Source organism: Onychostruthus taczanowskii, unplaced genomic scaffold, assembly GCF_017590055.1.
Source record: "Onychostruthus taczanowskii isolate IOZ18803 unplaced genomic scaffold, ASM1759005v1 scaffold58, whole genome shotgun sequence".
NCBI lineage: Eukaryota > Metazoa > Chordata > Aves > Passeriformes > Passeridae > Onychostruthus > Onychostruthus taczanowskii.
The window spans coordinates 8,238,640-8,255,744 of NW_024503457.1; the positions used below are offsets into that span (position 1 = coordinate 8,238,640).

Below are 17,105 nucleotides of genomic sequence, written 5' to 3' on the forward strand. Positions count from 1 at the left end.
TGATAACTGCATGTAATAAAAGTCGTCCTGACCAGAAACAAAGTAGTCTAATAGATGTTCTTTGTAAAATGTGCCTGAAAAAATACATGGTATTGCTATCACTTTTCCACCTTTGGCCCCATTAGCATGGATTGCTCCCAGGCCTGTAAGGTATTCAGCAGCTGGAGAAAGCAACCCTTCTGGATGTGGTTGCAGGAGCTGCGTGCTGGAGCACGGCGCTCCGACCAACACAAGGAACTGTCCTCCACGTGAAGTTTTGGCTGAGCATCTTCTCCCCATCTGTTTCATGGCTTCTTAAACAAAAGAGAGGGTAGAGGTACAGAGGGAGAGCAAGAGTGGGTTTGCTGTGGAGTTCAGATTACCATGAGACACTTAGATGGACTCTATTTCCCAGACCTCCCGCTGCACAGCACTGGGGCATTGTGTCAGCGTGCAGTTAAGGTGAGGAGTCCAAGCCCTTGCTGCTTCTGCAGAGTACTTATGTTAATACCAGCTCACATCCTCCTTTCCAATAATTACAGCAAGGCAGGGCATTTCTGTCTACTCTTCACCTTCACAATCTGAAAGGGATCATGTGGGATGTTGGTTTAGGATGCTTTAAATTAAAAAAAAATTGTGAAAATTATTTAGCTTCTTTGTTCTGTAGTTTCCCAGTCTTCCATGTATCAGAATGACATGAAATGGTACCACTGAACATACTTGCAGGGGTCAGGTATGACTGATGAGAAAGAGAACTAAAGGAAAATACAGTGAGCTTCACAGATCACTGTTAATTCCAGCTAAATAAATAATGTATATGTGCCCTTTGATGTACAAGGTTAAAGAGGTCAGATCTCCAGGAACTATCAATTCATCCAACCAGGCCAGAAGCAGTTAAATTCTTTATTATTGATCACATGTTCACGTAACAATAAATTAAGACAATATATGTTTAAATATCTGCATGTTACATACTTTATTCATACTGTGTGTTGTAAAGTTTTTCTTTTCTGTACCACTTCTGAATATGGAAGATCTATCCCTGTGGTATCACAAAATAGCTTCCTAGAAAAGTAATTAACAGGAGGGTGGGTTTTTTTTTTCAAGTTCAGAAAAGATATATAACATAAGCATCTGATTTCCTGTCACTCTTGGTTAACTCTGTATGAAAATGGATAGCTTCCAAATTAAAGCAGGCACCGGACTGTCTGGAGAAAAATGCATCTGTAAAGAAATATGTACATTATATATTCATGTTGTTCCAAATCTCTTAATTGTGTTTCATATATAACAGTTGCATGTTCTGAAATATGGTACCTTTTTTATTTCATGGGTCAAAACCAGCATGCTAGGAAGGCTGAGGCTGCTCCTTACATGGTTTAGGACAAGTATTTCCTTTCCAAAATTCCCTCATACATTTCCCATTTTCTTCCCCGCCCACCAGCATGTTTCTCTGAGAAACGAAGGCATGATGTGAAGTTGCTTTTTGCCACATTTTATTCAGAAGATAAATATACAGAAATAATTCAAGCCAGTGAACCACCAGGTCAGGCATATTGAGAACCAGCATCTTCTCTCAGAACCAAAAATTGCTATTCATACTTCTCTGCATTTACTGCAAATGGCTGTAAGGGAAGCTTATGTAACTAGAAAGAAAGGAAAACCAAGAGCATTTCTTGTTAGCTCTTATCACTAACAGATGTTTAAGGAGAGATGGGATGGAAGACTCTCTGCTTCGTTACGTCTTTGAAATGAGATATTGACCATGATTTCTTTTTTCTTGCACATGCTAATGATTATTAGTATTCAAATACCAGTAGCATAATCTATTGCTAATTGAATCTTGCATTTATTTAAAGGTAGTTGTACAACCATAGTCAAATACAGAGGTAGGTACAACTTCATGTAACTGCTGAAACTTTGAGATCTGAAGTAGAAAAGGGGAAGACAGCTGCGAGGTTATTGATCACAGATACACTCAGAGTATTAATACAAAGTGTATAAAATGACCATGATTTGGCAGTTCTGAAATATTTTCCAAGAGGCCTTCTCTGATTTTAATGACTATCTCAGGGACATCTGATATAAGAAAGCACATTATCAGAGACATCTGATACAGTAAAACATATTAGCTGGTTAATTTCTGATTTCATGGAAGTAGTAGTCCATGAAGAGCAGAAGTATGCTGTCTAGAAAAAAGGCATGGGATGAAGGACCAAGTGCAGTGTGAGAGGGACAGTTGGGAAAATGCCATTAGCAGATGATGAATTGTCTTCCTTGCACCAAATCATTAATGTTTAGCATGCAGGAAGAGTTAAAAATACGTAGATAGAAAGGACATAAAAATGAACTGGGCTCTATAACATTGAAGGAATCTGAGAAAAGAATTGTGTGGGAAACTGAAGAGAAAGGAATGAAATTATGCTTTGGGAAACTCACCGAAAAGGAGTTAGTCATGGTCTAAATTTTTGTCCTCATGGGAGGATCAAGTGCAATGTGAGACAGTTTGAAAAATACCATAAGCAGCAATCATAATTTATGATAAGGTCTGCATGCAAAATGTTTCAGTAGCTTAGAGATGGCTGAGCAGGGCCCAAAACATTATACTTTTTCTGTAGTGTGTTTGTTCCCAAGAGGAAGCCTTAGGACAGCCTTCCTTCCTGTGCTGTTTCTGCTCTCAGGTGGGAATGGACCTATGTCCAGACTACACCCCTGAAAAAGAATCAAACTTCATGGTTGTGGTTGTTTCTAAAGAAGCTTGCCCTCTCACATGAGAAGACAAATTTAGACAGTGGGGCATCACTGCCTTCACAGAGGTGCAGTCACCGTCTCAGGAGGAAAATGCATTACCTGTTTTGCTCCCATAAGCAGTACTGTAGAAGGCACAAATCCAGGCTTGTGGGTACACGTAGCTTCTGTGGGAGCTGGAAGAGGCAAAACCTCATGCTTAAACAAGGTGTCTAAATATCTGTGAACAACCTCTACAAAGAGGTCCTTTTTTTCCCACCACCCCTGTGCATAGGGAATATAGCTTTTCATCATACCCAGCTGCATTCTTATCAAGAAACAAAAAAAATTCTGTGTTTTTTACTACTGTAATCTGTTGTATTCAGGAGTTTCAAAGCTCTTCATAAGCATTAATGACACCTCTGAAAATAATATTTTGAATCTGGTTGCAAAAGGGATTAGCTGAGGTGAGGGCAGATGGGGACACCTTCTGTGATGCTGCTGCTGCCAGAACAGGCCTGCTTCCCTTGGCCCCACTTGCTGGTGGTCCCAGCAGAGGGATCAGATGGAAAATTATGTGAGAGGCTGCTGGAGGACAGGATGGCACACCTGGATCATGCACCTTACTCCATTCCCAGAGCAAGGCTGGGCAGAATCGTGGCTGGCCACAGGCCCAGAGTAAGCAGAGCCCAGGGTGTTTTGGTGTCAAAGCTGAGTGCAAAAGTGCAGAGGCTGAACCCCCAGTTCTGTGTTCTGATGTCTGTGCCACAGCTGACCCCTTACAGAGTGACACATGAAGTTCTTCCATAACTTGGTGCTGGAGATGGAAGTAAATACAGAAACATAACTAAAGGATCCTTACTAAACTCAAATTAGTGTTTCTCAATCTATTTCTTCCTGTCATTTATGTCACTTGAGGCACAGACAGTTCCTGAGTGATTATGTCACTTAATGGTTTACCACTTCCATCTGAGTTATTCACTGCACATCCTCCACTAGAAATTAATAGGGGTTTTGCCATTGCATTCAGTGGTATTGCATTCAGGGTTTGACAGGGAGGAATATTTCTGTTCTACATTGCATGAACTTCCTTTGGTCAATAAGATATTGCTGGAGGGAAGATGGTCTTTTGTCTTCAGTCTTCCTTTGTTTTGTTCCAGAGTGCAGATGTAACACTTGTGGTTATTTTTTGACATTATTATTACCTTGAAGAAAGTCAGCAATAGTAATACAGAATAAAAATAGGGGCAGAAGCCAGCATTTGAACTCAAAACACTACGGTGCATTAATCTATTAATTTCAGGTCATGTCTTCAGCACATCAAAGGAGCTTCTTGACCAGTCTGAGGTGCTTGAGTAATTTTTCTCTCTCATGTAATTAAAGTTTCTAGCTCCCTTTTCAGAATTGGTTTCCTCACCAACTGTTCAGTGAATAAATCTACGTGAGTGATTTCCTGACAGTTGTACATTAGGAATTACGGCATATCTCTGCTCATAACTTACAGAACTATCTCAGTACAGAGAAGAGCCCATAAAACATGCCGAATGGGGATTTCTCAGATATGCTAATTGCTGCTATATAAAGAGCACGGGATGAAGACCTGCCACAGAGGAAGTTCAGCTAAAAAGTGCCCGCCACAAATCTCTGAAGGTCCACAGAGAAGCAAATCCTTCTGCTGTCTGTTCTTGGCAGAGCTCTGCTGAGCAAAGGCTTTGTAGCTGAGTGAGCTTGGGCAGGGAGGGCTGGTGGCTCCCTGCAGCCCAGTGCAGAGGCCAGGCAGGAGCTGGGACAGGGATCTGCCTCTCTGGGAGCTGCTGCCGGCATCTGGGGGCCTGTGGGGTTGGCACAGTACCAGTATAGGAAGCATTCCCCACCTTCTTGGATTCTTGGGTGTGGGGCCCAGGTGACGTTCTCATCTGTTCTAATTACACCCAAATGCAGGCCTAATTAATTTCCCTAAATGGACTGGATCACATTTCCCACTCCCATCTTCTCCCCCATGAGATGGCTCTCGGAATAAAGTTGCTGTTTTCTTCATACTGAATTTTTGTGTATTCAGAGCAAGGGCTAAACTAGCTAACTAACGGACATCCACTGCCTCTTCTGAGAAGCTTGGGTTTGCCATTCAGTGACAGGAAGATGGTGTCCACGTAAATGATTTCCCTTTTTTTTTTTTTTTAATTTATACAAAATTGATAGCCATGCCAAACTTTGCAAATGAATTCCTTATCTGTTGAGTACCACAAAAGAATTTACAGCATGGAGGAGAAGATACAGTTCAGCAAATCCGCTGTAGCCAGGTGTGAGTTACTCTCCTGTAGCTTTTCTGTATGATACGTTTTATGCATTGATTACAGATAGGTATTTTTGCGCTCAGCAGAGTGGGGCTGGATCACTGAACTAATTTTAAGTAGGCCATTAAGCATCATTGGCTAAAAATCATACTGATTTTTAGCCATGGCATTTGAACTTTTTGCCTCAGGTTGACCCAGTAGACAAAAACCAAAATTACTGTGCCCCAGCAACTAACTGCAGCTCTGCTACTTCTACAGATACACCTATACACCCTTCTTTGTTTTGTAAAGAAGTTTTCTGTACTGTGAAATATGTATCTTACTGAAGATTATAATTAATATGGAAATACTATACCACATCATAACTATTATTTAATAATCTTAATATAGACTACTTTTAAAATAAATCAGCTAGACAAATCAAACAGTATGGAAATGGAATGTGCCTTTGTAGGCCCTATGGGAAACTCAGCTAATGAACTGAAGGATATCAGTTTCTAGACAGGAAAGAAAGTCTGCTTAATTTAAAGAAATAAGTTCACCTATTTGCCTCCTTATTCTAAAATCATGAGTTTGGGCATGATCACACAATATGAAAAAAGTAACTTTCAATGCAGCCTTGTGTGTTTTGAAACACCAAGCAAAATACAATTAACTTTAAAATGGTAAATTGCAATGCTAAAAAGAAAATCTTCTGCCTTCCGGGTGTGACTATCTTTTTAATTTGATGATGTCACCCTGTGAGCCATTAAAGCATTATCAATGAGCAGGCTGTGCGTTTTCTAATGATTACTGTGGAGTTGAAAAAGGCTCTATAATGTTCCTGCAGTTTGTTCATCATTTTTGTTTGATAATTGTCCTGAAAATCAATGACAGCTACTGAGTACAGAAATTTGATTGAACCAAGTATAAATATAGGCAGCAATTTAGACTGTTCTTACTCAATAGGAAAATGTCTTTGGCTAATAAGTGGATTCCTATCTAAATTCATGAGTTCTTTTATGACATTTTGGGCTAAGCTTGAAATAGATTAATCTTTTTCTGATAAAGTTGCATAAGCTGTGATTTCTCTGGTGACCACGTTTAATTGGATATTAAATAAAGTGCTTATCTTTACACCAACAGGTTTTATAGGCTGGATTTCACAGATTAAATAACAAGTAATAGGCACACACAAAATTTTTCTGATTAAACTGTGATATGCTCAGATTAAAAATTAGACTGTCCTGATTCACATAGGCTTTTGAGGTGCATGATTACAACTGAGGGTTAAATGCACAGAATAGAGGAACACTGCAGGATGGTACAAAGAGCTGTGAGAGGAGGTCAGCTCTGTATATTCTTCTTTCCTGCTTGTTCTTCAGCAAAAGTACAGCAGGGTGGTTTTCTGTTGGGTTTGACAAGAAGCTTGAGTTCTTGATAATGTTTGAAAAGCCTGAGGTTGGGATTCATTATGCAAGGTGCTGTACAAGCACACAGTGAGAAGTATCCTGTGACAGAGCCTATCAGCCCTGGAAAGGCAGAGGAAAGGTTAACAGAAGCCTGGAAAGTAAATTAACCTATCGCACCTGAAGAAAGGAGATAGCGACAAGGCTGAGAGAAGTACCCAAATAGAAAAACATGGATGGTGTTTGCGAGGAGGAAGTCTTAATAGGGTGAGCACAGACCACACTTGGGAGGAAGAGTGAGGTGAGGAGGAGGGGATGGAGAAGGTGAAGCTGAAAGCACAGCCCGGCTGTTACAGGAGGCACTTGTCTGGTACTCCTCTTGCTGGAGAATGCAGACTGACAAAGGGGCTCCAGAGGGGCAGAAGATAACTATCTATGCAGGATTCACTGCATTTCCTTTAATGATAATGAAGGACACTCTTTGGAGCTGAAAGGACACTTCTGTCCCAGAAAAGTGCAGGACATTGAAGGAATTGAGCTGGATGGTTCAGGCACACGTGTGAGATCAGTGGCAAGGAGTAGAGCAGCTGTGCAGAATAAGACAGGAGGGGAACCACCAGTGTGAGCCCGAGGCCTTACATGGGGAGGAAGTAAATGAAGACGTTTGCATTAAGTAGGCTGTGCTAAACCGAATTATGTGGAGCTCATGCTAAGTACAATTTTTTCTTCACTGGTATGACATATTATGCATGTGAAAAGAAACTGATGCTTCCCTATGTAACCAAATCTACTTTTGATTTTCTGTGCTGGCAGCCCTCTGATAGTGTTTTGTTGATTTTGTTCTCATACATGGATGAGAGAATTGCAGTAGCACTAAGTAGCATTAAGCTCAGGATCTTGGGCAACTCTCTCCTGATGGATTTATTTTGACTCTTACAAATCAGGCAGAAAGAGCTGAGGTGTGATTTTGTCAGGTGTTTTGCATCATTTGGCTGAGACTCAAGGCAGAAGGTGTTAAATATCCCAACTGTGGTACTGAAAGATAAAAATGGAAAATAGTTCCACTGAGTCGTGGGGACAAGCATAATGGCCTTGTGCTGTACTTCAGTCTGGGGTCACTGGGCCCTGTCTTTTTGCATAGTTGAAATAGCTGGTGTCCAGATGATAGAGATGTTGACAATTATCTTCTCCTTCCTCCAGAGACCACACAAAGCTAAGGCTTTTTCTTTTACTTTCACATAATTGTCTTTTATTTTGACTTGTCATGACTTTTGACATTGGCATGAGGATGTTTTCTGTTTTTCTGCCTTCTTGGCATTTGGTAATGCAAAGCATTTTGTTCATATTTTTTTCTTTGAAGCCACATTTTTTGTTAAGGCCTTTCAGGATGGTGTTCCATTTGCTGCCTCTCACAGAAGTCATCTAGTAAATTAGCAGCCATTATTTCCCCCTAGGCTTCAGAAAAAATGGTAAATTACTTAAAGTTTTTCTCTGACTTGTTTTATTTCTGGTAAAACGAGTATTTCCAATGCAACATCAGCAAAGGGATGACAAGCGTCAGAACTCATGTTGGTTTTGGAGGCCAAGAGCTGGGTGAAGGGCTGCAGCAGCCCACAAACACGTGCACTGGTTTCTGGGGAGAGGAAGGCAGCACAGGGCTGTCTGGTGCCAGCCACAGCCTGCCCTCGGAGATGAGACAGGATGCATCTCAGTGCCCAGCTGGGAATTCCCTGGGATGTCTGCAACCTCTGCTGTTAGCAAGCAGGTGGCATGTTCCCTATGCAGTTGAGGCAGTGATAAACTATTATGTGACTAGCTTGGAGACTTGGTGACTTTTCTTAGCAGAGCTGTATCTGTTTTTAAACCTTGTGCAAAAACATGGGTACCTAAGTTAGCACACGGTGTACCCTTAGAGATCTGGTTTGTGAGGGGGCTGTTTGTGTGTAGATCTCATTTCTTTGCTAATAAGTAGGGAAGACTTATAGTGACCTGTGGAATTGTTCAAGGAGAAGCAGATCTCTGCAAAAGTCTCTGCTCTGTCAGGGTGTCAGAGCTGATAGTGAAAATGGAGTATCGAGATCAGAGCAAAAGATCGGCATGTTGCACTTGCAGGTAACAGGAAGCAAGGCCTCTGCAGGTATAAATTGGTCTCATGCCACAACACCAACATTTACTCTTAGTAGATGCAAGTAAGTTCCCAGTGTCCATGCACCCTAACAGTAGTTTAATCGCTGCTTTAACAGAGGGTCTTTGTAAAATTCATGTATGCAAATAGAGTGTTTCTAAATTGCCAACACAACACCAGAAGCTTAAGTGCAATTTTTATTCCAATAAAGATGTGATGAAATTATGCCTAATGGTCTGCAGACTGCACTTTTATATGCACTTGCAATGCTCCCATTGACTTCAACTGCTGTTGTCAAGGTATTTCAGTAGTACTGAGCTAAGGATCATTACCCTGTGCTATTATAATACATTAAACTAATGCTACCATTTTTCCATTATAACAACAATACCTGGTGACTGAAGGCTACCTCCGACCCAATAACTTGCAATCAAATATTTGTTTCAGATTTCAAAATGCATATAAATTATGAGGCTTGACGAAAATGCTCAGATTAGACTAGCCCATACCTCCAGCCTGGTCTTTAATTCTTTGCACGCAGACAAAGCAAGCTTGGCACTGATGAACAGTGTAGACACTCTTGTATTTTTAAGAACATGAGGATTTTAGTTTGTAAGTAAGTTTAGTAAAACTACATTTGAACTAAGCTTTCACTGACTTTCATGCAAACAGCATGAAATTATACATCTATACTGTACATATCCCAAATCCCAAAGCTTGTGTCCTTCAAAAACAAAGCAATTCCCAGACTGCTATTGATGCAGCATGCATTAGGGAATAGTTATACAAGTGTCCTGGAGCTAATCTCAGTTGTCTGATATTAAAACCAACCCACCATTTTTATTCTGAGTCCTGTTTGCTCTACTGCAACAAAAAATACTGTACTTGAGTGCAAGGGGGAGATAGCTTTGCAGAGATTAGTCTATTGGTTCCTAAGAAATTAATTATTTTAAATACATAAAGGAAAACAAATTCACTAAATATAGTCTTCGCTACACTTGCTGAGTGCTTGCTGCTTCTTTTATCCTTTTTATAACTGCCTAAAAAAGGAAAACAATAAAGAAAAGAAACTGAAAAGTTCTTGAAGAGCTGACTGATACTACCTTTATGATAAAGTGAACCACAGACAAGATTAAAAAAAAAAGAAACCATGGCCCCGAGTTCCCTTGGAAACCTCTGCGAACTCATATTAAAAATGTACACACAACATCTGCCAGACAAACAGGAATAAGGACTTGATAACCACAACAGAATCCAGATGTGTACAAAAATAGGCTTCTTGCTGATACTCTTTTGTCACTGGCACTGCACATCTAGAGCTGAGATACACAAAGACAGAGGTGATTCATATAGCAGGTCCTTCTGTATTGTTTTCTCCCCAAAACATTATTTTCTCTTTTCCTGAATATTTCTATATTTTGTTTGCCATTACAATGGAAAATATCCTTAACCTTATCTAAATTTTTCTTTACCCTTTTCCTTTTAAGAACCTGCTTTTAAGAGCTATTCTTCAAGATGAAAATATTGTTATGAAAGAACAAATAATAAAGTTATGCACAGATCTGGAAAACCATGTTTTTCAAGACATCAGGCCAGCAAATTTCATTGCAAAAGTATTTCATGGTTCAAACTCAGGGCTTACTCTAATATGGCTAAGAATTTTCTTAATAGAACAGATGCAACCTTAGTTGCAGAAGTCCTAATTTGGCCACTTTTTTCTCCTCATGCAAAGTTGCAGGTACAGAATCACCTGCTTGTCCATCTTACTTTAAGTGACAATTTATCAATGTGTGAGGTCTAGTATTGGCATTACAGATGTCTTCAAACAGAACACTACGTGTGCAGTGTGGTGCCTCTCATCTCCCTTGCTGAAGGGACAAGTAAGACAAGGGAAAAAAAAAGGATTGGCTGGTGCAGGATCATGTAGTCCTGTGCCAGAGGAGACAGTTGTAGTGCCTGTCAGGTTCACGAGACCTCGTTTTCTGTGCTGATACCTTCTCGTGGTTATCTCCCACTGCCTGTGTGAAGCATGGCCGGCTCTCTGTATTTCCAAAAACAGCAATAGAAAGTGCTCCTCTTATGTCATTGGGGCTGTACAAATCATCTCATCCGTGCTGCCACACTGGCTGAGAGTGGTAGCAGCAGCTGGAAGGTTAAATGGAGTTTCTTGTATTATCTGGAGGCCCTTCCTGCAAAACACAGACAAGCTGTGCATGGGAAAAAAGCATATACATAATAGCAGCACTTTGCTTTCCTGGCTGTGTAGCCCTCCTCATTTTCAATGGAGATTTCATTTGAATTCTTTATGCACTGGTTTGCTGTTAAAATATTGCCATTTACCATTTGCAGATAGTTATGTACTTCTGTGAAGTAGCATTCATGATGCTTTGGTTTAATTGTTTGCCTTATAATGGTGTCCACTGTCTAGGAACTGATTCTCAAGCAATAACCTTTTTTGTAAGCATGCAAAGATGGGCGTGCAGATATCTGCACGAACGCTTTACAGGTCCCAATCCTTCCACGTAAAGGTGAGTGTCACTAAAATGTGCAGATTTTAAATCCAAGCTCCTGCAGTACACAGTGAATCAGCCTCTGAAATGAGTACCAGAAGAGGAGGACTGAGGACACACATCAATTTGAGCACCTACAGTAGGAGCTCTATTCAGGCTTTTATCAGACATGCCTCCATCTGAAAAAACTATGCTGCAACTTAATCATCTAGTTCTGCACAATACTTAAAATAAACAAATTAATTCTACAGAGGGATTTAGATTCAACAAATGTATTCACTAGGGAAAGCATAGTGGCACGACTGAATGCAGCTGAGGCGAAACTGTTCTTCACATTATCAGATCTGCAGATTGGCTCCTTAAACAATCTGTAGACCTTGATAATCACATTCTTTTTGTAATTATCACAGATTTACAGACAGGAAACAATTCCAAAAAACCGCTATGACAGTTTGCCTAAAACCAGTGAGATTATTAAGCTATGAAATAGCCATAGATATGAAAGATGTGCCTTTGGAGTGAGGAGAGGACAATCTAGAGAGTCATTGTGTTGTAAGAGTCTCAAGATACTGCAGCTTCTGATGGACATGCTGCAGTTCTGAGGGTCCAGTCACTGTTGCATTAATAATCCTACCCTGCTTTCACAGGGCATGATGCTATACCATTTTTACTTTGAGAGGGTTGCATTTCTTCTCCACTAAATGATCCTAGGTGACCTTTTAAAATGTGTGGATAAATGAAGGGGCAATAAATTTTGTGCTTGTCATGATTTAAGGAAGTAATTGTCATCTTTTCCTCTTTTTTATCTTGCTTTTAAAGCATGTCATTTACAAATAGAAGTGCCTGAGGGCAGTTCAGAAAGCAATTCAAAATTGTATCTTATTGGACCTAATAAAAAATTTTGGTATTGGATTGCATGACTGAAATGTGGACTTATGAGGTATTAGCGTTACATTATATTTCATATACTGATTGAATGAGTTTGATGAGCAAAGACAGAGGATTATTATGCAAACCACCCCCATTGTTTCATATTAAAAAGTGAATATTTAAGAGCTGAAAAAGCAAATTTGTTTCAGTTACACAGCACACATTTTTCAGTATGCAAATGTGCCACATCTGTGTATTTGTTTTGCTGCAGATACAACCAGCAAGAGTTTAGTGATGAAATCTGTTCTTAATTATGATAGCAGCTGTTGGAGCAGTAGCCATTTTTTCCTCCTGATGTGAAGTTGCCTGATTTACTCATTTTTGTCTGCATTTATCAGGGCTGCCAGTGCAGAGAGAGAACTCTTTGTGAGGGGTTGCAATTTGTTTTCTGTGCGAGAGCCAGTGAAAATTGACTAAATCTGCGCAGCGGGGTAGTTTTATCTTTTCTTTTCCTGCATTGCAAGCTGTTGTACCTCTGCTCCAGCACAAGAGGCCTATAAAACTACCAAACAAATGAGGGAGCAGTTAAGTGTTCCAGCAAGTATCTTAAGCAGCAGTTCGTGTAAACGAACTATGCCTTAATGAAGAAGGAAGAAAGAAGTCTGACATCATAGCTGTGGGACAGATGGCATTAATGTAATGAATTGATAAACACTTCGGAAGCTTATTTTTCCTTCCTCAGTTATTTCATTTCCATATATGAACATGAAGTTTGTAAATGCCAGACAGTTTAATACTCTGTTTCCTCAATATTTTGATAATAGCGAGAAAGAGTGGGAAGATTATAAAAGGATGATAAAACCTCCTTTCTGAATACATGATCTCTTACAGTAATTTGTTAACGAGGCAATGCTGTTGCAAATCAAGACAGAAAACGACCAAGAATGCTTCATAGCATAATGAAAAATTGGCCAAAAATTGCAGCGCAAATGAAAACAGAATAAAGAGAAGACATAAGTTATTGATACTAAAACTTCTGTGCTAAAAGCCTACTGAATGAAACATTTATCGTCTCCCTACAATCATAGACTAATCATCTGTTTCACACTGGATTGTTTCCACACCAATATTTTATGCCTTGTTTTTCTTTTGATCTAGGCAACACTAAATTTAAACAGATTTCAGCCCTGTTTCTTTTTCAGTTAACTTTTTGATGCCTTATCCTGCATCACTGAAACCAGTGAAAACTTGGCCCCAGAACATAGTGAGAGCTTGTATAGTTCTTGAAAGAATATGCAAAATTTGCTGTTCTTTATTGAGAGAAGCAATCTGCTTTTGCTTCCACAAACAGAAAAGGGTTCAACAGATTGTGTAACTCTTCACTTAAGATAAGGGTTCTCACTTTATTTTCTGCAATTCAACTTTTCCTCTTTCACTTTTGACCTTTAAGTGTTGCATTTAACTGGAAGAAACATAATATCATGAGAAAACGAGAAAATGCAGGTAAACTATAGCTTACTTAAAAACAAAGGATATCTCAAAGTTAAGCTATCTGAAGTAATAAATCTGTAAGTGTGGAATGTTCCTTGGTGGAAGAATATGCTTATATGTGATGGACATGGTTATAATAAGAATTGATGTTCAGAATAAGAATATGGGCATGGGTAGGGTGGGAGAGTCATCAGGAATTCCTGTCCACAAGTAGTTGTTTATTTTAAAAGAAACATGAAAGGAGAAAGAGGGTTATACAGTGGATTCCAGTGAGGAACTGGAATGGTTTAAACACATAGTAGGTAGGCAGGAGGACACAGCACTTTATCCAGTGATGGGCAAAGCATACTGCCCACGTGCAGGGCTTGCCTTGGGTACCGCTGCCTCTCTGCTGCCACGCCAGCTCCCTGCGAGGTGAATGACAGCAGGGCCTCATCCCTGCAATAAATGGCATCTCTGCAAACTCCTAGTTTGCCTTATTTTTCTGACCTTTCAAAGATGCCTGGGCATGGCCAATTTTACCCTTTTGAGCTGCATACATTGCTCCCATTAGCCCATGTATTAGAATGCAGCCCTGGACCTCTGCAGTTCCCCATATTTTTCCTTAAGCTTGATTTCCTTCAGGAATTTACTTCGTTTCCCGTAAAGAAGCCCAGGTGCTATCTCTGCTGCAATATAAAAAATATATTTTGGACTTCCTGTCTATATGACATGCATGTTTCCATGTCATGTGCTTGTTTTCTTGAGAACTATAGTTATGGGGACAGCAAGAGTCAAAAGGAAGTTGCTGGAGAAGTGAGGAAGGTGTGGATTTTTCACTGAAGTTACATTTAAAATTTTTCTTCTCTGACTATTTATTTTGACCATTTCTTGTCTTCTGTCTAATCTACCATTAGATATTTCTAGTGCAGAAGTGAACTAGTGACACAAGGCTCTGGCTGCACTCAGTTGAAATAAATAGGCTATTTTTAGCTGCAATTAATCTGACCTTCCCAAATATCCATTTAGAATAAGATCAATCCTTAAAAGCATGTAACCCTCTCCATCAACCAGCAAGGGAATGTGGAGCAGTTAGCTTACATATAGATGTCTACAGTTAGTCAAATAAATCCCTCACTTTCTGTGTCTGTTTTCTATTGCTGCTGTGCCAAGCATGTTGCATACCTAAATAATTACTGTAGTTTTGAACAGTAGTCACTGAGTCTGTAGCTGTGAATTGCATATTATTCACTTAGTGGATTTTTTCTTCTCAAAAAAGCCCCATTTACAAGAGGTTATAGGTTTTAGCAAGGTGTCTTCACACTTTAGTGTCATGATTACAGTAATAAATACACAGAAATGTTGCTCTGTAGCATTATGTCACTGAAATTTGCTGACACAGTAAATCGTAAATGGGATACAGTGATTTATGGCTTATGACTTCAGCATATGTTACACAGGGTACTTTAATAGAAGAGAGGCGTATGATACTAATTACCCTGTGAAATCACACTATAATAATACTTCAAGTAATCACACTTCAAAGTGACAAAATTTTCTTAAAAGACATCTTGTCAGGAATGCTGCCTCTTCCATGACTTCTTATGCCTCTTCCTTATTACGTAAGGAAATTTACTTTTGTGGTGGCAAATAATTTTAAATATATTCCCTGTAAAAACAAAGGTCTCATGCTTCATTTGGATCCATGCATGGCATTTCAAAGCACTTGGGGCAGCAAAATCTTTGCTCCTTCTAGATGACTTGATGTGAAAATAGAGGAGATATGGTCTTCCCACTGAGGCAGAGAAAAGATTTAAAGATGTATTTTAGATGTCACCTCCTGCTGTTGAGTAACTTATGGTCTGTCAGCCAAGATAAGGGAAAAAGATGCCCTATACTCAACACCTCAAAACTTGAATGGTTAAGAAATGTGTTCTGTCAGGATTTGGGAGAGGAAACCATGCCCAGTCCTTGCTGATCTGAGTAGCAGCTTTCCAACAGTTCCCCAGGTCTGGGGAGGAAAAAGTGGGACATCTGATGCTTTTCTGCTTCTCCATCCTACCACCCCACATTCCTGCAATTACAACATATTTGAGGATGAAGGACACAGTCCTGCTTCCTGATGGAGATCCATACAGAAATACCCAAGGACTCAGCTGCAGCGTCCCTCTCCATGTGGGGTGTGCTTGTTCTTATGATGTTAGTTCATCTTGTAAGCATCACTGCCTCTGCAAGATGTTTGTAGGGAATTATTTTTCCTTGGATAACATGAATGTTTTTCCTCCCAGATGACTCACACAACTGACTTCTGGAACTACAGTTCAAAAAGTAATAGCTCATAGGCAAGTGCATAATGCTAGTTCATAGGCAATGCATAATCTATATCTCCGTAACATAAAAATTCAGAGTACCAGGTTTGCTCACAGCCCTTTATAGGAAAAGCACAATATCTTTATTCTGCAGATAAAGACAAAGAGAGAAGCCCTGACTCCATTGAAGGGAAAGGTAAATTTCTCATGAGCTTCAATGGGTTTTTTTTTAAAAAAAGTTTGGCATATTATTGCTAGAGCAAGGTTAATTTTCTGTTTCTGATTCTTCAAAGCAGTTGGTGTAGATACAGCTAACTGCTTTAGCTGGAGAAAAAAAAAAAAACCAACCAGAAATGTTGAAATAGTTAGTTCCAAAATTTCGAAGTCAAGTGTTTCAGATTTTTAATGTGAAAGAACTCCCTCATTTAAAATTTTTCCTTATTTTCTTTCTCTTTCCAGTGATGAAATTATCATAATATCAAACCATCTGGATTCAAATAAAATAAGTTGTTTTGATGGATGTAGTGTAATTAATTTAGTATTCCTTCTTTCCTTTTTGAAGGGAAAAACAAACCAAAAATATTCAGCTCAAATGAGAACAGTTTTTCTTACAATTTTCACTTCAGCTACCAACCCAGAAAATCCATTATTTTCACATTTTTAATTCATGGTAAAGTCTTAGGAGCTATTTTGGCCTGTCACTTGATGGGTGTATTGCATAAAATACCTGAAATATTTATGAGTGTATCAAACTCTATGACACAAGTAGCTTGACTATCAGATTTGTTTTCTGAAGTAAACTTTACAGATATAACTCTGTATAATGAAGAAAGTCTTGTTTAAACTGATGCAAGAAACATCTAATTATAAAACACATGGTTTAAAATAGAAGTGGGGGAACCCAGAAGGTATTTTTTGTCCTTCTGTCTTGGGTCACTGTTGACAGAACTATACTAAATGTTTAATTCATGACCAAGAATATATGATTTTTAGTAGCTTTTCTGGCTGAAGTACAGCTCTCTGTGACTTAATTGGAAATTTAATTTAATTTAAATTGAAAAGTTTTTTCATTTATGAAGTATTCCCATCTGAAGTCTATGATATCCTGCAGAATTAGACTCTGTATCATTGTTAAACCCTTAATTGACTATTTCCCATCAATGTGTTCTCATATTTAAAAGTCTCTGTGATAAATTTGGCATTGTGTGTATTTCATGACACATTCTCTTCTTTAATGCATCAATTTTTTCCTAAAAAAAGAGTGACAATGAAAATAATAAAATTTACAGAGAAGTTAGAAAGTGACTAATTTATTGACAATTTGCTAAAAAAGTGTTGACGTAAACCCACAATACAGGTGTTTTGGATACAGAACAAGGACAGACTAGCAGGGAAGATTAAAACTAACAAAAAGCCAGTTACTGCATGGCTGG

At 39.1% G+C, this 17,105-nt stretch overlaps 1 protein-coding gene across 1 annotated transcript in view; it reads left to right on the forward strand.

The window, feature by feature from the left end:
• Positions 1 to 17,105, forward strand: part of AFF3 (AF4/FMR2 family member 3) — a 312,945-nt gene that overhangs the window by 62,379 nt on the left and 233,461 nt on the right. The window lies entirely within an intron of this gene.